At 31.8% G+C, this 25,291-nt stretch overlaps 1 protein-coding gene and 1 long non-coding RNA gene across 4 annotated transcripts in view; both read left to right on the top strand.

The window, feature by feature from the left end:
• The window catches only part of LOC140439614 (uncharacterized), a 1,046,430-nt gene that overhangs the window by 872,829 nt on the left and 148,310 nt on the right, over positions 1-25,291 (top strand). The window lies entirely within an intron of this gene.
• On the top strand, positions 1,954-2,584 carry LOC140439617 (uncharacterized). The gene is made up of 3 exons (XR_011950664.1): positions 1,954-2,077; positions 2,241-2,363; positions 2,427-2,584. It is a non-coding gene; the product is annotated as an uncharacterized lncRNA (long non-coding RNA).

Below are 25,291 nucleotides of genomic sequence, written 5' to 3'. Positions count from 1 at the left end.
CGACATAAATTGTTAATGAATATTTCGATAATTTAGATATTTCATTTTTAAATGTAAAGCCATCGTCAATAATTAACTACAATAAGACCAACTTGGCTGATGACCCCTGAGAATAATTCAGCAGAAAGAACGGTGGCGTTATAATGGTATGCAAGCATCCAGATTTTGGTTTTAAATCTTCTAAAACTTCTACAGATGGCATATGCTGGAAATGGTACTCTTCTACCACCATTCGTGATATATCGTTCAACCCATTTGTGGACACATGGACAAAAGAAGATCCAAAAGGAATGCGATATGGCAATACCAAATCAGATTTAATAGATCAAAAAACTTTTGATGAATTGTCTACGAGAGCTTTGCCCTATCTGAAGAGACTAGACCAACCACGAGCCTTAACTGGAGACCATTTATCGTTGCACCTCTCCGCTCATGTCATTGATGAATATAAAGATAATGATATCCGGTTTATTATTTTAACCAAGAATTAAAGAGAAATAACACAGCCTCTATATGTTGCCTATTTTGGGCCATTCAAAAGAAAATGGAGCGATATATTGATGGAGTGGAAACTAAAAGGAAACTGATAGAGGAACAGTACCAAAATACATATTTCCGTATATGCTTAAAAAACTGTTAAGTAACGACGTAAGACTCAATGGAGAAATTCAAATGGACAAGTATTAATTTCATCCCTTTAGCGCCTCTTGCGGGCCATTTCATTACTAATTAAAATTTACTGGGAAATTAAAAATGTCTTATTATTTTCCGATGAAATAATTTTATATCGAAACTTAATAAGCTTGTTAAAATATTTTATTTAAATATTAAGTAATACACATAAAAAATTATACCTATGTAATAATACAAACTGGAAATGTGAGTACATTAATCATATTCTCAAGTTACAAAATATCCATATAAGTGATTATTATTTCTTCTGTCAAATTTAGTTATGAGAAAAAGTTTTTATAAAAAAGCATAATTTTTTCTAGATGTATGTGTATTTATTTGTTGTTTCAGATAAAACAGTTATAAATTAATTACATATTTATTACATTGATATTTTCAGAAACAATTGTTAAATACGATTACTGTTTGCTTCCTAAAAATTTTTAAACTTGACGCTTGTACAGGGAGCTATTCAAATAATCTTTTAAAAATAATTCACACCATTTGTTACTGGAAATGACATTTGGAATGGCTAATTTCCGATAATTTGGGCAATCCAAATTTGACATAACTGCAATATATAAAATAATATTAATAAAGTACTATTGTTTATTAATAAAAAAAATTGTTACTATCATCATCGATGGAATCCTATGCATTTTTGTAATTTTTCCATGATTTGTACACAACGGTACAAATCAATAATTCACCTTGTTTAGTTTTTTTTACCAACACAACACAAAAATTCTTTTCTACAATAAGTAACTAAAACTAAACTTTAAAAACTAAGTAACCAACGTCAATTAAATTTATTAATAATAAATACAAACGAAAGTTAAAGATAATGAAATAAAACTGAAAGCTGTAAACCAACGGAAGATCTGTCATTGCTTTTGACAGAATTAACATTGCGGAATTAAGCTTCGTTTGGTTTTATATAATAATGTTGGTTAATCATATATTGTTTATACGATTGCTTCCATTAGGAGTTCCATATAGTGGAACTCTAGGGGTAGTTTACCCCCTGCAAGAGGCTGATTAACTCGAACTTACTGGATACTCATAATTACAGTTCGTTCGCTGTATCTTTGCACATGTATGAAATTATTCACGAACTATTTTTAAATTTTGTCTCATTTCTATCACAGAATATAAAATGTTGAAATTAAGCCGCTTGTCCAACATTTAATAATACATCAGACAAAGACAGTAATATAACAACAGTCTGTGATAAATTCTCATCGTTGAACCTGCTTATTGTCAACTTCACAGCGTTGTGGTGTTTACAAAAATTATATTCATATTGTTTAATTTTCCATTACATTTTCGTGCCTTGAGTTTATAAATTTTCTCAAAAAAAGTTGTTATAACGACTAACTGTGTACTTAGTGTTGGATTCCTTGATGTAAGTATAAATTTTGCAGTTAAATTATCTTACTTTTAATTTGACGTATCATTTTTGAATCTGGCTAAAACTCTGTCTAACTGATCGATATAAAACATTATTTGTTGTCATAAATATCAAACAAATGTCAAACAGAATATTTTTTCAAGGTTTTTATTTTTAGAATATGCCTGGAAATACATTAAATTCTCAATCCCAGCAACTTGTGCTGAATTTGTATGAATATTTTGAGTTGGAAAAAGTGAACGGTGGACCCTTATTGGCATCTTTGGCTTGTGTTCAAGAGGTATTGTAATGAATTCTATGTTGTTTAATAATTTACCTATCATGAAATTGTTTTTAATTTAAGAGTGTAGCTGCTGCCTTGAAAATATCACGGCGTACAGTATGTACAATTAAAAAACGAAAAGGGAGCAATCCTGTCCTTTCAAGTCCAGGCAACAGTAGACGTCGTCGTAAAAAGTAAGTATAAGTTAATATTGTACAAAATAAAATCTGGTTTATACCCCAGCAAATAGATGTTTCACATCAAAATTAACACTTCTAAAATAAAGTTTCACTATTATTACTAGTTTTTATTTGTTTTTAAAAAAGCATGTTAGTCTACAAAGTTTGAAATGTCAATTAGAGGAAAAAGAAGTTGTTACCATGGGAAAAACATCCTTAAGCATTGTACTGAGAGATATAGGATTTAAATATAAAAGGGATGTCAATCGAAGAGCAAAATAATAAGAGCAAAATTCTTTCGTAAGTACTTTGAAAACCTGGAAAGTGTGCATCCAAGCGAACTTGTTTTTTTTTGGATGAAACATTGATTTATTTAAAAGGAAATAAAACAACTTCCTGGCAAGACACTAGTAGCAAAAGTGTACGTAAACCAGAAGGTTTTGATGGTAAACGTTTCATAATTGTTCACGCTGGTTCTTCTAAAGGATTTGTTTCTGAAGCAACTTTATTGTTTTGTTCTAAGTCTAAACATATTGATTACCATAAAGAAATGAACAACGACATTTTCACTAAGTGGATAAGGACACAAGTAATTCCCAATTTAGAAGAACCATCGTTGATTGTAATGGATAATGCTCCATATCATAATTTTAGAAAAGCAACCTGCCACTGCTTCAAAGAAAGATGAAATTGTTACCTGGCTGACAACAAATAACATCAAATTTGACCCAAAATTTACAAAACCTGAATTATTACAAGTTGCAAAAATAAATAAAAAAGAAAATGTGTATGTTATTGATGAGTTACTAAGAGAGCATGGTCATGAAGTGTTGTGACTACCTCCTTATCATTGCAAATTCAACGCTATTGAATTAATTTGGGCAAATTGAAAGTCATATTACAATAAGCATATTGGTTGGGACGGCTATTCTGATCAATGTAATGGATACATTTGGGAAAAATGTGTAAGACATACTTATGAAATTATTCATAAGTGGTGTGTCCGAGAGCAAAATATAGTTGATATTGATATTCAACCCATCATAATAAATCCTGGAGATAGCTCGGATTCTGAAAGTGAAGGAAATATATAATTTTAATATTTTGTTTTTTTTTAATTTATTTTAATAATTTAGTCATTTAGTCATATTTGTGAAAATAGGTTGTAACAAAGTAATTGATCCATTTTTTAGGCTAAAACAATGAAACCTTTTACACATAACTTTCCACACTTTACTTACCTTACAGAAGTAAAAGAAATAATAAAAACCAGGTAGTATAAAAAATAAATACTAAGTCTCTAAGTATATGACATAAGGAAAGTCGTATTATTTTAGACTAACAGATTGAACACTAATTTGTAACACCCTTTAAGTTTTCTACAAATTAATGTATTTTCGAAATTTTTCTTTTTCCATTGTTTTTACTGTTGTGTTTTGTAAAGTTTAATTATTTTTTTTGTGTTAGTACCTTAGTTCGAAAAGCATGCACACGAGTTTTTTATCTTTTAGGGCATTTTCTTATGCTTCAGCTTAAAAATTGAATGTCATATATATACGATGTAAATGTTTAATATTTTATTTTGAATGAAATTTTTTTTTTCATCCAGTAACTGGCTTCGGCTGTTGGATGCTTTGGTGTAAATAAATAAATATGAGAATTTAAGCTGTTTGATCTTGGGTCCATCTTTCTCGACTACAGTATTTCAAATAGAGCATTTCTTCCAATAATCATAATAACGTTGAATATGTAGAAGACTCAAAATTACATTCAAAACAATTCTATAATGAGTTTTTAACATCCAGTACAATAAATAAACAAAAACAATTACTATAAATACGTTTAACGGGATATTAAACATTTCCTAATTATTTCATGAATCTAGAAAAGACTTACGTTTGATTTAAACGCTTTGATTTAATTCGTTTCAACTATGATGTGCAAAGATACAGCGAACGGGGTGTACTTTATTGGTTCTCTAAGTACAATAATAAAGAGAGTATCCAGTTGACGGATGGCAACACTAGCTTCGACTGTTGACTCTTAATTTCTAATTCTTAATGATCTACTCCCGTTATCTTCCAGGTATTTAACTCACGTGCGTTTGTTTATGCATTCATGTTTTACTAATATAATTTTCACACAATATTAAATAAGCTTCTGAATACATTGCAAATTTCACTACGTCAGCATCTCGTTAAGCGTGTTCTAGTTACACCGATATTTTCAATGTCACAAACAAACAATCGCATTGAGCAATAAGCAATGATTAATATTATTAGAAGAATTTTAAATTTTTAAACTGAATTGGGTTACTTATATCTGATTTCTGGATGCTTAACTAAATCCCGTTACAATTATTTTATTTATGACACCTCGAAGATGGTGTTAAAATAAATGATTGGTTAAAGTCTTTGTTAGCGACATAGGCTGTCATTTCTATTTATTTACTGACTGGCGTCAAAATGATGGGAGAAATTTCCAAGGTTATTCATATAAGTTTCCGAGGTATGATCAACAAGTACTCACAGATACTTCTTCTAAGGACTAGCAATCCCAGTGAAGTCCTACGTTACCATGTAGCCAATTCCATTTCACATTCATCATTTCATCATCATTTCACAACCTTTCTACTAATAATAATAAGGAAAAAGCAAAATTTTGCAAAATAAATATTTATTTTAAATTGTTTAAACAAATTAGTCGGTTAAATAAACAATTCACAAATTAACTAATTGAATTTGAAAAACATCCATTTTAGATGATAAGAACCCCGCGACTTTTATATATTTAAATTCATGAATTCAGTTTTTGCAATAGCAAAATCGAGAAAAAAAAAGAGCTAACTCGGGTTCTAAGAGTCGTAGGACATTTTATTTTTCATTAAATTCGTGTAAAAATCGCATCATTTTGTATAAAAAAAAAATTAATTTCCTATATCTTGATGCGTCTTAAGTTAACCTCGAAGTTATTTTAAATGTTTATAAGTTTAAATTCACAGTACTTTTGTAAACCTATTTTACAATATCTAACAGAACACATGTGATATTGTCCCCATTATCAAGCATAATTAAAGTTTTTTGTGCATTTTTAGAAAATTTAATAATACTTGTGAAAAAATCTAGTTTTGAAGCTGTTTTTGCAAACATTTAGCAACAAATTAACAAAAATAACTTTACAAACCCTAATTTTAAAGGATTTTCTATACTTTTTCAGTAAAATTGTGTGACTTTTCCATATAATTTACCGGTTTTCACCTTTCGTATTTAATATCAAATAGCGGTCTGACACTGTTTATATATTATCGTTATATGTTTGGTTACCGCCAAATTTATCAAAAGCAGTTGTTAGATACCTGTATTAAAAAGTGTCACAAAAAGGTTTTTTATTAGCTAATTTCTGTTATCTTATCCTAATAGAATGAATCATCTTTCGAATGAAAACCCCGATAAAAAAATTGTTGACCAATTTCTCAAAAATAATAACTCAAGTAGAGTTAATATTTGTTGTATATCATCTAAAAATTTAAACACGGAAATATGTTGTACAAAACCGAATATTCGTCAGGAAACAAATACAGTAGTGGTAAATATTTTAGACGTCAACATAGATACTTAGATAATATTTACCAGGAAATGCCTACACAGGTTTTTATGATAAAGCTGTAGTAATTAAATGGAACTATTTATAGAAAGTTTTAAAGTTTTATTTATAGAAAGTTTTAAATAATTTAATTCATTTTAATCTGTCCTTCACATCTTCATCCTTTTGTCTCTGTAGGTTTTGTTTTACGTCTTAGTGCCCAATATTCTGGACAGTTAACTTCCTACAACGCATAAAAACAAAATAAATATTATAAACAATAATAAATAACCAAAAGTTTTAGCATGGTACAGCATATTTTATTTATAACAAGAAGATAAAATCGATACTAGAAAACGAAAATACAGAGAAGGAAACGAAATCAAATGAGTACTGACAGGTATTAGATAACAGTCATGTTATTCTTTTTATTTTTTCATTTGGGATATAATGAAGTCTAAATATCCGACACGCCCTTGTTAGATAATCCATTTTACCACTTGAAGTTGTTTCTCCTTTTTCATCGTCATTTGACAACATTCAAATCCGTACGTCAAAATTGGTTCTACAACTGACTTGTAGATTGTCATTTTTTTTCGTATACTAATTTTAGGAGACCAAAGTAATAAGTTTAGTATTTGTACCACATTTCAACACTGTTTTATTTTTTGCTGAAAGTCCCGTTTCGATATTCCTTACTTCGTTATGTCTGTCCCTAGGTATTTAAATTCTTTGCATTCTTTTATATCTCTAATCGGAAGTTGTGGGTCTCTTTCTTCGTCCTTCATTCTTAGATGTTCTGTTTGGTTGATGTTGATCTTAAGTCTCCAATTTTTGTATTCTTCGGTTAACTTTCGAATTATACAATTTATATCTTCCTCATCGTTTGCCATAATCAATTGATCGTTTGCGAAGGCAAGATTTGTTATGTACTTGTTCCCAAATTCTATCCCGTATATGTGCATTTTTTTCTTCAGTTGTTAAATGCTTCCTGAATATAAATTTTAAATAGAGTTAGAGATAAAGAACATCTTTGATTCAAGCTTTTTGTGACACAAAATGCGTCTAAAGGTTTATTCTCCATTTTAAAGGCACTTTTTGCATTTATATATATGTTCGTTAAACCGTTGGTGTATCTGTTGCAGCCAGATGGTTAAATTGACCGTTCGATAGAACCAGCCATTCAATCGCATGTCTGAATTTTAATTAGCCAAGTGGCTGACGACCACGAAGATAACTCTTAACAGGTCAGCTAGATGACAATCAGTCGTGTAATAAAATTCCTCTCATTTGATTGAACAACGCGTTACAATGTCTTACTTATAAAATGATGTTATTTACTTCACAGATGAGGTTATTGATAATTTTCATATTACATTTAAATCATTTATTGAAACAACTTAAACTGCTATGCCATTTAGATCCACAAAAAACTTTTTCTTAGAACAAGCACATCTCATGGTGAGGCATTGTTTTTGTGCTAGTTTACACGAGCATTTTTGGAAACTTTTCCCCCCCAAAATTTGATTCTATAGTCACAGCTTCTTGTAAAGATATCGGAGTATCTAAAATTTTACCATCATTGCTTTCCGTTGACGAGTCGTTGTCAGAGCTTTCCGTTGTCATACAAACCAATTTTTAATAGTTCCTGTTTTTGTGCCTATTCTATAAACTCCATTTCTAGAATGCACAATTTTTCCATTGATATTTTTGGTATCCAAAGATGCACGATCCACTTTTGGTACACTTATCAGGACACTCCTGCCCATAAGTAGACGTGTCAGTGTTTTTGCTGCATTCTCAACAATTTTTTCAACTGCACGTTTTAAACTTTTGTGTGTTCCATTTCTCTGAAATCGTATGTTTTCTTCGGTTGCATCTAAAACACAGTACTGTGGAACTAAAACCTTCCTCTTCTACAACAGACAATCTACATGTGACATAAACAGGATAATTGCAAGACTGACAGCTACGGGTACTAGTGATAGGATTCTGACATGTCACACAAATTAGTTCAATGTACTCTTTTTCTTCTTCTGGTTCCTATCCGTTTCGGATATTGGAAATCATATTGGCAATCATGACCTTGCTCGCTGCGGCTCGAAACAGCTCCGTTGAGGTTTTCTTAAACCATGTTCCGCAGCCATGATATTCTCCTTCTACCGGGTCCACGCTTACCTTTGACTTTACCTTGCAATATAGACTGCAGCAGGGAGTAACGGTGCTGATTTCTCATAACGTGTCCCAGATATTGCAATTTTATGCGTTTGATCGTAAACACAATCTCTGAGGAACACGAGCTCCTTGTTCGTGATCCTTGCTGTCCATGATATTCTCAGCATTCTTCTATAAAGCCACATCTCAAATGCTTCAAGTTTTTAGTATCAATAGTTTCAATGTACTCAGTCCTCTTTAACTGACTAGATTCTTCGTCAATGTTATTAGTATCAACATTTGTAGAGTAATTGTCACCTAAATTTGAGGAACTAGGTTCAGCCACTATAATTTCTAAATGAAAATTATTACTTATTAGATTCGTATCAGTATTAATAATTTTACAATTCTCAGGATTTTTAAGTTGTTCGAGTAATGTCTCTGTGATTTGGGTTTCATCATTCCATGCTACATTTGATCTCTTGATGTTTAAACTCTGATGCTGTATCTCAGTACTATCATCATTTTTCCCATTTTTTAATTTTTGTAACTGTCCTTTTGTTTTAATGTTTATTAACAATTAGGAAAATATATTAGTACCTTTTAAACCAGCTTAGAATCACTACCAAACAATGCTTTATAAAAAAACATCCCAATGATTCGATGAAATAAAGAATTTTTTTGGTACTGACAAAACAAACAACCAATAGACTACTTGGTCGAATTTTTGTCTGTCATCCAAGAACGTATCATATTGTCCACGTCCTGGTTACTACGTGCAACGCTACTCTGAGTTTGGGGGCGCCTTGGGATACCATGTATCCCATTGTAAAATATATGGAGCACCAAAACTCAAAAATATTTCCATACGCTTCATTGCTCCCTCACTCGCCATTTTCGTTTTTAGTTGACGGATGTTCAAAAATTTAGTATCATTATCTTGGTAATTGAGCTGCCACTTATATTCGTCATAGGACAAGATTGAAAATCAAGTGAACCTGTCCTCGAATATTAAAATCTTGAGAAACAATAGGTCGTGGACAACAGGACTTATTTTTATTCCTTTTTTATCATTTTAACTCACAATCGTTAAACAAAAATGACAATGGTTACCACCATATTATAAACAATGTGTTAAATCACTTTTGGATGTTATCATAAGGATTCCGCTTAATAGCAAGTCGTTGGGTTGAATGGTTCCAATCAAATGATTATTTTTCAATCAGTTAACTGGTGCTACTAGCTGTGCAGCGGTCAAGAAAACTACGTCAATGATATGGCGCCTTTTTAATCAGCTGGTTCGTTGAACTTTTTATTTGCATAAAAATTCGACAAAATAACTAGTCGTGTGATTAAATGGCGTTATTCAATCATAGGACTAGCTGTTTAATTGAAAGGCTAATTTAACCATCTGGCTGCGACATATGTATTACTCAAACAATCTTGCAAAACGTCAACTGCCACGTGGAGTACTCTAGCACCTCTTAAAACTTTTCTGTGATCGACTTGTTTATAAACAGAATAATAGGCTGAGTATAAATATAAAAAAAATATTTTATTAACTTATTAGCTACTAATATAATAAAAGTTAAAAAATAAAATTAAAAAGTTGTTATATACAAATTAAGTAAAATTCATTTGCAACTGTCATCGGATTCTTGTTGTTCTTCCGAGTGGTCAAAATACTTTTCACAAATGTGTTTCATATAATTTATGCACATTTGTTGGTAACATTTTTCGCCAAAAAATTTTGTTTTTTTGTTTTCTTTCCTTGGACAAATGGAGCACCTTTCCTTTTTTCTGGGCGGTTTTGTTGTTTCGTTTGATTCAAAAGAGCCTTCAATATAATTCAACCACTCTTTTACAAGGACGAACACTAAGACTTACATGTAAATCCTAAAAATAAAATTTTTATCGCTTTTTCTCTCATCAACGGAATCGCCTTCTAAATGCATTGACGATAACATCATTCAATTTTTATTCTTCTTAGGTATATAAGATAAAATTATCATATTGTTGGTAGATGCCAATTCTGAACTTTTAGTGCTTTTCTTTTAGTTTTCACAAACTGTTTAGGTATTTCTGTTTTATTTTTGCGTATAGTTCCGACATACGTTAATTTATTTTGTAGCAATTTGTAACGATTATTTTGCTTACCACATAGGCTATTACTACAGGTGGTTGAAAAATGTGGAAAGAAAGCACGGGGCTAGAGAGGGGTAAGCAAAACAAACCGGAACGTTTGAGAACGGCTACTCAGGGTTTTTCTGAAGAGGTGGGCCGCAGATAAGTGAACGACACAGGGACTGGGTATGGGGTAACTACAAAAATGAAATAAAAGAGGTATTTATATGAATCTCCTGGAACAAACACAAATACAAGAAGGTTGTCAAGCTATTTAAAATAAACGAAGCTTAGAAGAATCATCTTCCTGCTGGATGAAAGAAAAGAGGCTCTTCCTTTCTAAAAAATACAAAAAGGGGTTAGAAAAAAACAACTTTTTACAAGAAATATTACTCCTTTTTTTAGGGAAAAAAATTACACATTTATTGTTGTCTCACCAAAAGCAGTTACAAAAATAAATAGTAATAAAATACAAAAACAAACTTACTATATTACTATCCGTCTACAAACTCTAGAAGTTGGATATACTATAAGAACTTACTATTGTTAATGGGCGACAATTTGTAACGGTAAAAATTAGGAATAAAAAATAGCTTTTTAAATGAAACTATGCATAGAGGTTAACCTTTTTTTAAAAAACAAAAACCAAACAAAATCTCAGTTATGATTAGGTATGTGTCAAACGTAAAAAAATAAAGATATCTGTCAGATGTCAATACTAAATTCTAAACTTTGGGAATAATTAATATGACAGCTAGGCCACACCCTAACATTTATAATTTTAATTAATACAATTTCTTAAGCTGTAATGAAAGCAATTATTTATGGCAAACAAAAGTTATCTGGATTTCACTACATGGTTATTTTTACCTCTTTAAAATTTCTGGGGTTGAACTAGACTTACACTGCAAATACAAACAAATGCAAATGCACTTTGAAACTTGACTTCTTTAAAAATTGGAGCACATGTATGTATCTTTTAAAGTTGCTGTAAATGCTGTTTTACAAATATCTCAGATGAGAGACGACATAAAAATAAAAAACAGTGATTACTCTTTCAAAACTGACATATTACATTGAGTATAATTCACTTTTTTCAACAAACTTACCGGCTTCTTTTTCGACTAAACACATCGCTGTCTGCTCGCAACAAAATCTCTTCCAAACCTTGACTTCAATAACTTCACTATTAACTGCCACAAAACTACTTATTTTCCATAACAAAGGACGAAAAACGAGAAAATCGCGAATTTGAAGAAAAATTCGGACTCCAATAAAACTTAACGCCTTTAGCAGCGGCCGGCCTTACCGAGAGTGATGTAATTCTCTTCCCCGCAATACTTTCTCATCGACCTAAGGAGATATTCATTTAACGCTCAATATTAAGCGGAAACGATCAAAAGAATACCAAGGAAATACCCATCTGTGATATATAAACAAACTTTAAAATATATTTAACCTCGGCGACCCAAAAAGGATTGAAATAATATTTCGGTGTTTTAACTTAAACAAGGTGATTTGAAATGCTACAAATTCTACGGAAGTGGAACACTTGTGAACCAATTATCTTCAATAATGGTGACCAGAACCCCAAATTCGCTTAGATAGCCGCATAACTATACTATTTGCACTGTTAGGTCCTTTAGGTTGTTCGCCTACATATATTTCAAATGTCAATGGGTACCATGTTTTGGTATCGGCAATACTAAATATTTTTAAGCCATACTTAGCTGGCTTACTCGGTATATATTGCCAAAATGAACATCGTCCTCTAAAAGAAATCAGTTGTTCATTAATAGTGCAGTATTCAGATATACAATATATGTTTACACAGTTATTTTGAAAAATTGTAAAAACATCACGGATTGGAGCTCCAAGTTTATTGCTCCAATTGCTGCCATTTATATATAATTTTACGTCTTTTACTGTGGGTGATTGGGTCCTCAAAACAAAATTAAATACGTATATCACAAATCACAACCACTGGCTCCTCATACTTGTATAATAAATCAGTGCAAATCCTTGCCTATGTTGATAATATCAATATTGCTGGGAGAATGAAAAACGCTGTACGAGAGTCATATGTAACACTGAAAAAATCATTTACAAAAATGGGTTTTATAATAAACACCACCAAAACGAATTACATGATAATAAGCAGGCAACTACAAATCCCACGGCCACTTTTTACCGAAAATTATGTCATCAAAGCAGTGAATGAGTTTGTATACCTGGAAGCGCTCGTTAACACTGAAAGTAATATTGCCGCACACATAAACTGCAGAATTTGCTCTGACAACATATGCTATTTTGGGCTCAATCTTGTTTTTAAATCCTGAATTATATCGAGAAATACAAAGATAAAATTCTACAAAATAATAATACGCCCAGTCCCAACATATGGTTCAAAGACCTGGACTCTTACAAAAAGTAATGAAAATATGTTAGGATGTTTCGAAAGAAAAGAAAAATCTGTGGAACAGTGAATGACAATGGAGTGTGAAGAAGACGATATAATTTCGAACTTTATAGTATATACCATGAACCAGATATCGTAAAATATATGTATTGAGATAGGACGTCTGAGGTGGATAGGACATGTAATGCGAATGAAACAAAATTACCCAGCTAGAAAAGCGCTCATTGATATATCCATTGGTCAGAGAAGAGGAAGACCCCGAACAAGATTTCTTGATAACATTGATAAAGACATGAGAAATATGGAAATACGTGCTTGGCGGAGTAAGGCGATGGATAGGGACGACTGGAGAGAAATTTTTAAGGAGGCTAGGACCCACGCAAAGTTGTAACGACAGAATGAATGAAGAAAAATAACAGAAAACATTTATGTACAAAACAGGAGTAATGAAATCAGAAATATGTGCATAATATACAACAAGATGAATACGTAGAAAGAGATGGAATAACAATATTCCAACAACATAAGAGGTAATATTGAAGAAAAACATGCAATATGTTTAAAAACAAGAAAAAGAAGACATCTTTTGATTGACATATTTAACATCCTAAAGGCGTTTTTACCTATACCATCTTTTAACTCAGTTTTTATTTTATTAAGGTTCATTCTCAAACCTATTTTTAGCCTTTTTTATTTAATTCTTCAAGCATGAATTTTAGATCTGTTTTTATTAGCAGACATATGTTGTCAGGTTATCACAGATGATTTATATACACACTCCTCTTTTATTCCATAGGTTATTTCTCCCAATGTGAATTACTGAATACTTCCACTAACGTTAACCTTTCTTGTGATTCCAAAATATTTCTATACATAGTCAAATACAGGAAACACTTATAACAGTGAAAGTATATGTTCTTTCCATAATGCCTCTAACACGCTATTATCTTCAGAACCCGAGGGATTTTATGTTAAAATTGTAAATTTTTAGCAAGAGAATCTATTTTCTTGTTCCCCTTTGGCTTTCGTAAATAAAGTGAGATTGTGTTTTCGCGTAAAGCGGATTTCGGTTCGGTTCACGCGTTCACGGCCTCGCCGCATCCACCCCCTATGTTCCCTTATCGCTCCTCTCTAAATTAAAGTATACAAATTATTTTCTGAAGGCAAAACTGCTCCGTGGACGTCCTTTTAATTACTACATCCATGGCTTGTGCAGGTTAGAACTTGGATTTTATACTATTACCCTCAATAGACTTAAACAATAATAGTAATAATGAGGGCATATTTGGAATTATCTAAATATTAAGTAAAAACTCCAAAATTATTTCAAGTTTTGTAGAGTGCCGATGTGTTTAAAATATTTTTCTTTGCTTAATCTAATAATCTAATTATTGCTTAATAAGTTTTTTAGGTGATTCCAATAAATTTGATATTTTGATAAAATTCTTTATAAATCATAAATTAGGTTGTTAATTTAATAAGTCAGTTACTTGTAAGCCATACTAAGTATGGCCGATAAGCTCTAAAAATGGAAGATGAACTACCTCTGGACTAAATTAAAACAGTGGATAATGAAGGAGCAACCTCGGATAGGACAGGATCACGACTATCAATAGACAGCCAATGATCAAGATGTTAAAAATACAACTGATAAACATAAGAACACACCTTAAGATATCAAGCAGAAAAGTAAGGTTTTCAATTTACAAAAATCCAACCTGCCTTCAGATTGTATCTACATATTTATTAAAAACACCAATAATGAAACCAAAAACAGAATTGAGGTTTAATTAAAAACAATTAAAGACACCAAAAAACTAGTGGCTAATGAACAATTAAAAACCGAAAATCTAATTGCTCATATACCAAATAGTTTACTATTGAAAAAAGGGTTTGTTAAGACAAGTCTTTTTACAAATTTTCTATCTGTGGTAATGTACAAAAAACAATCTCTAAATCGTGTCTAATACATATAAAACAAAGTGAAATAAAGTAGAAAATTACTGAGAAGAATTTAACTTTTACGGGAGCAAAAAATTTGAATAAAACATCAAATGCTTCTACATTAAAAGTTAACAATAAATTCCAATCTTCATCTTATTTATCAGAGGAACAGTTTCCCCCTTATAATAAAAATATTGGGTATAATTGTAATAAAAGTAATTACACACAACAAAATTTGTCAGTGGAACGCACGTTCCAGGAGCCACCTCCTGGTGAGGATCCTATAACGTCTGAAATGTTAAAAATGATCGGCAACATCGTTGTGGAGGTTGTGAAACTTTTGTTGAATAAGTGTCTAACAGAAAAAAATGGGTGTGGCAGTGCAGGGGGACTGCCGGTAGAAGTTATACTTCTATACACGCTTTCGTCGTTACAAATTGATATGGGAGTCAATCTACACAATCATTACATATGTTAATTACTATTAAAATGGGAATAAGCCACAATTAAAGGTTAAAATACGTTTATTGACGTTTCAATTTCCACTTCGGAAATCGTTCTCAAAACACAAACATTAGTTAAATAAATTAAATTAAATTAAACATATTAAAAACTAATGTTTATATTTTGAGAACGATTTTCGAAGTGAAAATTGAAACGTCAATAAACGTATTTTAACCTTTAATTGTGGCTTATTCCCATTTAAATAGTAATTAATTTAAAATGCCACAAGAAAATAGCTTCAGAACAACATTACATATGTAATGCTATAGGTAAGAGAGATCAGAAAGAGAAAAAGAATTAGGTATACAGATATATGGTACATCGTTTGCTGTATATAAACATTTGACCTGTAATAGGAGTATAGTAAGTAAATGAAGGATTGAATCAATATTTTAATAAAAATATATATTTTTATTTTCATATATGTATAAAAGGAGTTGTGATACTCCTGAGTACAGATGATAAAATAAAAACCAAAGAGGATGTAAATAATGTAAATAATTTCAATAAATAACACATATTTTAAAATATAGCTCTTTAATAACTATAAATAAATTTTAAATAATATAACAATACATTTAATTTTTAACAAACAATTTACATAATACCTACATTTCCATCCTAGTTGTAAATATCAATTTTCCTTCAAGAACCATCCCTTTACTCCTTAAATAGTTGCAGTAAAACCGATGATCACCCGTCACCAGTATACCATAACGGATTTTTTAACTATGTTTTCTCAAACATTTAATAATAATCATTGTATCTTGCGAGGCTAATGAACCACCTCTCTGGATTCGACGAGAGTATCTTCTTCAATCTTACTTTGCTTCCGTATCCGCAAACCCATCTTATCCAGTCTACCATTTAATTACTTCAACATCACCTCCGGAGACCCCGCAAAGGATACAATCAATAATAGACATCCAGAAATTAAGTCTAAGAATAATCATCGACCTTACTAAAACATATCCCTTCCCAATCCCGAATACTCCGCCTTGGAATAGACCAATTCCACATTCAATCACTTCTCTATTAGAATACAGTAAACATGAAACCTCAAGCCTTCTCATAAGACAACACTTCAAAGAAATCATAAGCAAGAACCAATTCCAAAAAATTCTGTATACAGATGCCTCCAAAAGCAAAGCAGGCGTTGGATGTGCCGTAACCACATATGAGGAAATAATAAAATCATCTTTTTTAACGAATTTATTCAGCGTATACACTGGAGAACTTTATGCGATACTAGAAGATTTTAAAAAACTAAAAACAGAGGATAAAAACCAAGCAATATGCACAGACTCCCTGTCGTCACTATAATCGATAAAAAGTCTATACTCTCAGCATCCCTTAGTTCAAGAAATCCATAGGACTTACAGTGTACTCGCTTTTCAAGGTGTAAATGTCACGATCATCTGGCTACCATCCCATATCGGCATCCTCGGTAATGAAAAAGCAGACCAAGCAGCCAAGCAAGCTTCTTGTGTAAACAGTCAATCCCCAAAAGCCCAACATATTCAAATCCATAATGACCTAAAGCAAATTTTCAAACAACAATAGTATCATACCTGGCAAACCCACTGGAACACAATCAAGAGTGCATTACATGAGATCCGGCAGACTGTTGAAAAATTTGAACTTCCAACTATCTCTAGAAACGAAAAAGCTGTCATCCGAAGATTAATAATAGGACATATTCGATTCACACATGAATACTTAATGAAGTCCGAGCCGAAGCCCAATTGCCAAATCTGCTCAAGTGTATTAACTGTGAAACATATCCTGATCAAGTGCTCCCGGTACGCAAAATATGGAGTGCAACATAAACTTATATCAAAGACATTTTAAACTCACCCGATTAAGTCTTTAACCTAATTGGTTTCTTAAAAGATATTCAGTTGTTTAACAGAATATAACCCCTTGTTTTCCATGTACTTTACTTATATTATTTAATCATAGGTTCTAAGCTTATAGATTAACTGTAGCAATTAGTTACATATGCTTATTGTAATTATTGTACACAATATTGTTTATGTCAATGGTCATTGCAGCCGAGACACATTAATTTAAATAAAAAAAAATCATTGTATCTGTATGTAAGTAATATTTATTTAATTTCAATTTTCACTAAATCGTTTTTTCACTTAATTTTTATTTAATTCATTTAAATTCATATTTAATAAATCGCACACATATAATATTGGCATAATTGCTGTATATTTTGTACCAGACAACATCCTAAAACGGGTTGTTATATTTTCAGCATTTAGTTTACTATGTACCGTTGACCTGAAGATGCATAGCAAATAATAGTATGGGCAACCGGTCGTTGGTGGTAGAATAAATTGAATATGAGTAAGTCTTATTCTTATTTTTTACCTATTTAAAAGAGGATGTCTTTAAAGAGACATTAATTTTTCAATATTTTTTTTTTAATAATTTTTAACATTTCCTGGTTATTGTACCTTTTTATTTAATTTTCAATGTAGCTCCAACTTGGTCCTTACTTGTTGTGGTTAGTTGGGTAGGTATAAAAATATACATAATCCATATCAGAGATTACAAGGTCACCATGATTCATGGCTATATTATTTAATTAATAAACTATTTACAATTAGATCATCAATCTATATTTGATTATTAATTCACTAAATATTTTATACACGAGAATAAACCACAATGAATTGTAGTTAAAACTATATATTTTGCTTTGTTTGACGTTTTGATTTCCTATCCGGAAATCGTTTAAACCGAAAACTGAAAAATTTAAAAATAATACTAATAATAATACTTTTAGTTCAGTTTTTTTTAATTATATCCTGATTTGAAATCAAAACAAGGTAAAAAGATAAATTTTTTTGTTGCAATATTCATTGTGATTTAATTCAGTGTGTAAAATAGTCAGTAAAAAACATACCACAAGAAAATTATTTCAGAACTTAATTGATTATTTTTGGTTTTAGAATCCAATCGACTTATGTTTGATTGTCAGTTTTGGTTTTTCAAATAAATGCGCCTAAATGGTTACTACTTTAAAATTTGGCTTAGATTTTGCAATATTTAAACTTTTATATAAATTATTTTCCTAGATTTTGGTTTATCTAAGATCCAAACGTATACAGAATTGTCATGATTTTAAAGATTAGTAATATAATAAATTTTGGATTAGATATACATGAAAAACCGTTTGTACACTTTTTATATTCTTCTTCTTAAAGTGCCTATCCGTTCCGGACGTTGGCGATCATCACGGCTATCTTCACTTTGCTTATTGCAGCGCGGAACAGTTCAGTGGTAGTAGTGTTATACCACTTTCGCAAATTTTGAAGCCAGGAAATGCGTCTTCTTCCCGGTCCTCTCTTACCATTTACTTTCCCTTGGAGAATCAGCTGGAGAAGGCCGTAACGTTCTTGGGTTCTCATTACATGACCTAGATATTCCAACTTTTTAGTTTTGACGGTCATGAGAATTTCACATTCTTTCCCCATTCTACGCAGGACCTCCACATTAGTAACTCTGTCAACCCAGGATATACGTAAGATGCGCCTATAACACCACATTTCGAAAGCTTCGAGCCGATTCATAGATGCAACAGTCAGTGTCCATGCTTCCATTCCGTAGAGCAGAACTGTGAATATGTAGCAGTTCAATAGACGGCATTTTGTTTTTAATGATATGTCTCGACTGTTGAAAATAGTTCTCATTCTAACGAATGCTGCTTTTGCTTTTATTATTCGCTGTTTAATTTCTGTTGAGTGGTCCCATTGGCTATTTAAATTGGTGCCTAGATATGTATATTGCTCGACTCTTTCGATATTCTGTTGGTTGATTGTAAGTTGAGCGTTTAGTATTGGTTTTTTACTAATTGTCATAAATTTGGTTTTCTTTATGTTAAGAGCTAGTCCGTATCTGTTGCTGACTTCTGTTATGCGATTTGTTAATATCTGTAAGTCATTCAGATTATCGGCAAAAACTATAGTGTCATCTGCATATCTAATGTTATTCAACCATTCACCGTTTATTAGTATTCCTTTCGCACAACCGTCTAAAGCTTCCTTAAATACCCATTCAGAATAAATATTGAACAACAATGGAGACAAAATACAGCCCTGTCGTACTCCACGTTCTATTGCAATTTTATCAGTTAACTGGTCTTCTATTTTGATTTTGGCCGTTTGATTGTAGTAAATGTTTCTGATAATTCTAAGATCTTTGTTGTCAATTCCAATTTCTTGCATTAGAGTCATTAATTTGTCATGTTTTACTCTGTCAAATGCCTTCTGGTAATCTATAAAGCATACGTATATATCACAATTCACATCCCTGCATCTCTGAAATAGCACCTGTACAGCAAAAAGGGCCTCCCGTGTTCCCAGAGCATCACGAAATCCGAATTGTGTTCTTGTTAGTTGTTCCTCACATTTTGTATATATTCTTTTGTGGATGACCTTTAGAAATGTTTTAAGTAAATGGCTCATAAGGCTTATAATTCTATAGTCTTCGCACTTTCTCGCATTGGGTTTTTTTGGAAGATTTATAAAAGTTGACACTAACCACTCTTGGGGAACCACGCCCGTATCATATATACTGTTAAATATATTTGTCAACCATTTTATGCCATCATAGTCCATAAGTTTTAAGAATTCTGAGTGAAAATTATCAGGGCCTACTGCTTTACCATCTTTGGTGCTTTTGATGGCATATTTTACTTCTTCGACTGTAAATGGTGGTCCAGATTCGCAATTGGTGTTTGTTGTAATACCAGTGTTACTTCGTATATCTTCAAAAGTTTTTTCCACGTATTTGATCCAAATATCTCTTTTATGCTCTATTTCCAGTACTATGTTTCCCTGATTATCTGTCAGGAATCCAGTGTTCTTGTGTTTATATAAGCCTGCCGCTTCTTTAATCTTTTTATGGAGGTTAAATGAATCATGTTTTTGTTGTAATGACTCTATCTCTGTACACTTCGAGCTAAACCAATTTTCTTTTGCTATTTTAATAGCCCTTTTTATTTCGTTATTTATGTTGTTGTAGTAATTCTTATTATCTTTAGCGTTTCTTCTGTCTTCCATCATACATAGAATCTCCTCCGTCATCCATTCCTTTTTATTTGTTCTTTCAGGTTTTAAGTATTTTTCTGTTATTTCTTGACTTACTTTGTGCAAATTTTCTAGTTCTACATCTGTGTTATCTGTTTCTGTACGGGCCCATGGTTTTTCTGTACGAGCCCACGTTTTTTCTTTTAGGCGTTTTTGTACCTTTTCCTTTACTGTTTTATTTTTCAGTTGGTTAATATCGTACTTCATAATTTTTGGTCTTTGAACTTTCTTTAAACTAAGTTTCATTTTGGCGATAAGTGGATTGTGGTCCGAATTTATGTCGGATACCGGGTACGCTTTAACAGATGTTATAGAGTTTCTAAATCGTTTGTTAATAAGAATATAGTCTATTTGATTTCGTACTGTGTGATCTGGAGTATCCTGGGGAGATTTCCACGTATATAGTCGTCTTGGAGGAAGATCATAAAAGGTGTTTGTCACTACGAGCTGTTCTTCAGTTGCAAATTCAATCAAACGGTCTCCGCGTTCATTACGTTCCCCTAGACCAAAGGATCCCACTAAATTTCCACTTTGTCCTTTGCCAACTTTGGCATTAAAGTCTCCCATTATTAGTATTATTTCGTTTTTCCGAATCCTTTTGACAATATTAGTAAGGTCATTGTAAAATTCTTCTATGATTTCTTCTGGGGCGTCCGCTGTAGGAGCGTATACTTGAATAATGTTTGTTTTTATGGGAGTTGTGTTTAGCTGAACTAAGAGCATCCTTTCTGATACAGGTACAAAGTGACTGACACAATTGGCGATTTTATTATTCATAATTAGGCCCACTCCATTTATATGTTCGTTCTTAAGATTTCCTGAGTAAAATATTTTGTGATCTTTGATAACTCGGTATCCCGTATCTGTCCAGCGCATTTCGCTTATTCCCATAATATTAATCGAGAGTCTTTCCATTTCTTGAATGGCATTATAGATTTTTCCCGCCTCGTACATTGTTCTAACGTTCCATGTACCTATCTTTATGGCTGTTCGCAATACTCTTAGAGATCCATCATCTAGAATGTAGTTTGGTTCGTGAGGATTTCTCTTGATAACGACCTGGAAGGCCTCACGGTTTGAGCTAGATTTACCTTCCCTGCCGGATCTTGAATTCCGATTTTCATGATCAGTAGTCGGAATCTTAAAGTTTTTTATCACCATGATAATTGTACTAGAGATACTTACAAGAAGTCTTTAATGCAGTGGTTTCTCCTTGCCTTCTGCATCCTTATGCCGTTCACTAAAAGTCTTAGTTCCTCCGCCTTCGAAGCCGATTTCTCAAACTCCAGGACAAAAGAGTGCCCTAAGATCGCATTATCACAGCCGCTTAACTCATGATGTGAGTGTCGCCTGTGAGTATCTGGAATTAAGCCTACAGGATTTTCACTTCCCACAGCCTTAATCCAGTAATGACATTACTGCTGCCTAATGTCATATCCTCAGTTGATCCGCGGGTACTTATTTGGCAATGCCTTATTCGTACCTGTCCTGCATATCTGCAGGAACTTTCCCTATCAGCCATATGGGACGTGCCGTGTCGAGGTTGAGGATATCCCCCGCCCAGTCTGTCTTCCGTGAAGTACAGAAGAGCCCCTACTCAGTTCGGAGCTCCTCCTCCACGAAAGCGGAGACCGGCCACGGACTTTTTATATTACCCTTTATTTATTACACTACCATCTAACTATGATTTAGACTCTACAAACTCAGAAATAACTAAGGTTAGAAATTCATTGCAATAATTTCATTTGCTAAAATTTCTCCACACACCTACAGCACAACTATTATTTTTGATTCTAAAAGTATTGTGTAAAACTAAAGGCTGTTGACATGCTTCAGAACTTTTTAGAAATACTTAAAATTCAACTGTGGATAGGTATAACTACATGTCATGACTTAACTTAGAATAACAAGAATTGGTGAAGTCGCCTGTTATTTCCTGTAAAACATACCAGTATATCGTCCACATATCTTCACCAATAATAAAACTGTTTGAATGCGGGATGTTTTAAAATCTTTGATGGTAATGTGCTTAGAGGATTACCCATGATAAGTCCTGCACTGTTATTTGTACTTATATATTTGTTTATTAAATTCAAAGTAGTCCTGATTTATGCAAATTTCAAGAAATTGTAAAATTTTAGATGTTATGATGGGATTTATAATATTATGGTCCAAAAAGTTTTTTACTTGAACAAAAGCTTCTCTGGGAGGAAAACTATCAAAAAGGTTTTTTACGTTAAATTAAATTAATCTGAAGTTGTTAAGTAATTAAACATGTTGTATTTTATTAATTGTTGTATTAATTCATTCCATGGTCATATTGAATTTACAATAGAAATAGAAATAGAATCAATCCATATTTTTTTTTAGATTTAAAGATTATGAGACTTGAATACAACTCTGAGTTCTTCGTATTTTATAAACCTACCGATACTGACACCATTATATACAATTCATCATTCTATCCTACACAACATAAATTGGCAGCCTACCATAGCATATTACATAGATTAGCAGAAACTCCCACGCCAAAAAATAACTTCGAGAGAATTCAATATCATTAAGCAAATAGCAGTAAACAATGGGTACAACGAAAAAATAATAAGAACACAATTTTAAACCAAAAACTGGAAAAGAAAACCCTGAAATTAATCTTTCCCTAGTGAGAGAGAAAATCCCGTAAATTGTGTTCGATTACCGATACAGAAAAGATATCAATAAACATAACCAAATACATAAAAAAATGATTAACACCTGCTTTTAGAACAAACAACAACTTAGCAAATATATTAAGAGCCACTAGAGCCAAAAGAAAAAGCACTTAAACAGTGGTTTACAAAAACAAACATGTGGTCACTGCCTAAAAACTTACATTGGTCAAACTGATAGAATCTTTAACAAAGGTATATCAGAACATAAGAGGGATTTCAATAATAGAAAAACAGATTCTAGGTACGCACTTCACCTTCTAGATCATAATCCTTCATTTAATGACTAATTGCAAATTCTCTATGTTTAAAATAAACGCCTTAGGATATCTATATTAGAATCTATGAAAATTAATAAATTAAAAATGTAGATATAATTCTAAATGACTAACTTGAGACAAACAGCTCTACTATCCTCAACTTATTCAGTTTAAGACTATCAAGTGTAGAGTTCTAATAAAAATTTATCACTTGAGAAAGACACTGTCGAAAGTGTTGTAGTGATAATAAATTATAATAAATTTTGTGGAAGTGTTGAAAACAAAAATCTTCAGTATATTATTGTTAGATAAACTTCCATCCAACAACGCTCGAATTACTGGTAAAGTTAATGCTGGAGAAAAGGTGTTTTATTTTTCGCAAAACAAAAAATGAGGGCATGAAGAATAAAAACGGATAAAGTTGAGAGTAAAGAGGTTACTTTATTACGCTAACATTAATTTTGACATAATGCTGAAATTTGCACCAACAGTTGATTACTAACATAAAAAAATTTACTGAACAATGTGGTTAGTCGGGAAATATTGAAACTTTAAGAAAAAAAATTCGTAATTTAGGTAGAAAAAAATCATCTCACATTCTCATTCGCATCGTCCTCTTATCGCAAATAGTGTACATACTGAACCCATTTACGGTTGTTAATTAAATAATTGGGGAAACAGGATCAGTGATTCCTTAAAATAATTCTAGAAGATCCTGACATAGTAGAGGAATGTGAGTGTTATCTACACCTAGTATAATAAACATTTTAGTTTCTTACGGTAAATATTGCCACTGCCTCATATTTTTTGCATATTACTTTAGTAAATTTCTGTAAATAAGTATTTGTGTCTTTTTCCTTGTTCTGTATGTATTGTTGTAATCAAGACAATATTAAACTCCACAGAGTTTGAAAAACTTTGTTTCTATAAAATTCGACCAGTACAAGTTTAACAAACTTATAACTTTTAACAAATTTATATAAAACAAATATTATTTAAGATAACTTTTGTGTTCAAGATATATATATATATATATATATATATATATATATATATATATATATATATATATATATATATATATATATATATATATATATATATATATATATATATATATATATATATATATCGAGAAAAGGAGTACGACCGTCAATCCAAAATAAACTAAGGTACACTCGAAGAGTGGTGGGTTTTTCGGTCAAAGTGGAGAATTTCTCCACTTTGACCGAAAAACCCATTAGTTTATATATATATATATATATATATATATATATATATATATATATATATATATATATATATATATATGTAAAAGAAGACAAACGATGTTGTTGAGTACGAACTTTGCCATAAAACAAAATCTAATTGAGCAGTAGCTGATGCAAAAAGAAATATTACAATCAGCTAGCTCTATATCGACTTAGACATAACTGGAGGTGAGAATAGGATAACTTATATATTATATAAGTACATAAAAAGTAGAAATCCCCGGATTCTACGAGACCCTCCCACCATCGTTTCGCGCTGGAGTGAAAACTTCTAGAGCATCTGTAACACCGAATATTGTGCCGTTATAAAGAAGATTAAGAACGGTAAGGCAACTATGCTCATTTGGAAGGGCAAAGGTAACGTTTCAAAATACTCCAACTACCGCTCAGTCCGGATTTTATGCGACGCCATAAAAATATTCGAAAGTGTGATAGAAGCCCGACTTATCATGTCGCATATATCATTTGCATAATATCCAATCAGTGTGAAGTTGTAAAAGAAAGCAGCATAATGGACGCAATGTACGCAGCTAGGCTGGACTTGGAGAGTCATCAAGAGAAGAACAAAACAATACACCTAGTTTGTGTGTGTGCGTGTGTGTGTGTGTGTGTGTATGTGTGTGTTTGTTTAGATTGATGACGTTGGTTTAGACTAATTAGCTAGCTCAAAATTTTATTAAAATTATCATTTCCATA

Source organism: Diabrotica undecimpunctata, chromosome 4, assembly GCF_040954645.1.
Source record: "Diabrotica undecimpunctata isolate CICGRU chromosome 4, icDiaUnde3, whole genome shotgun sequence".
NCBI classification, from domain to species: domain Eukaryota; kingdom Metazoa; phylum Arthropoda; class Insecta; order Coleoptera; family Chrysomelidae; genus Diabrotica; species Diabrotica undecimpunctata.
Note: the sequence above shows the minus strand (reverse complement) of the source record. Positions and strands in the feature narration are given on the sequence as shown.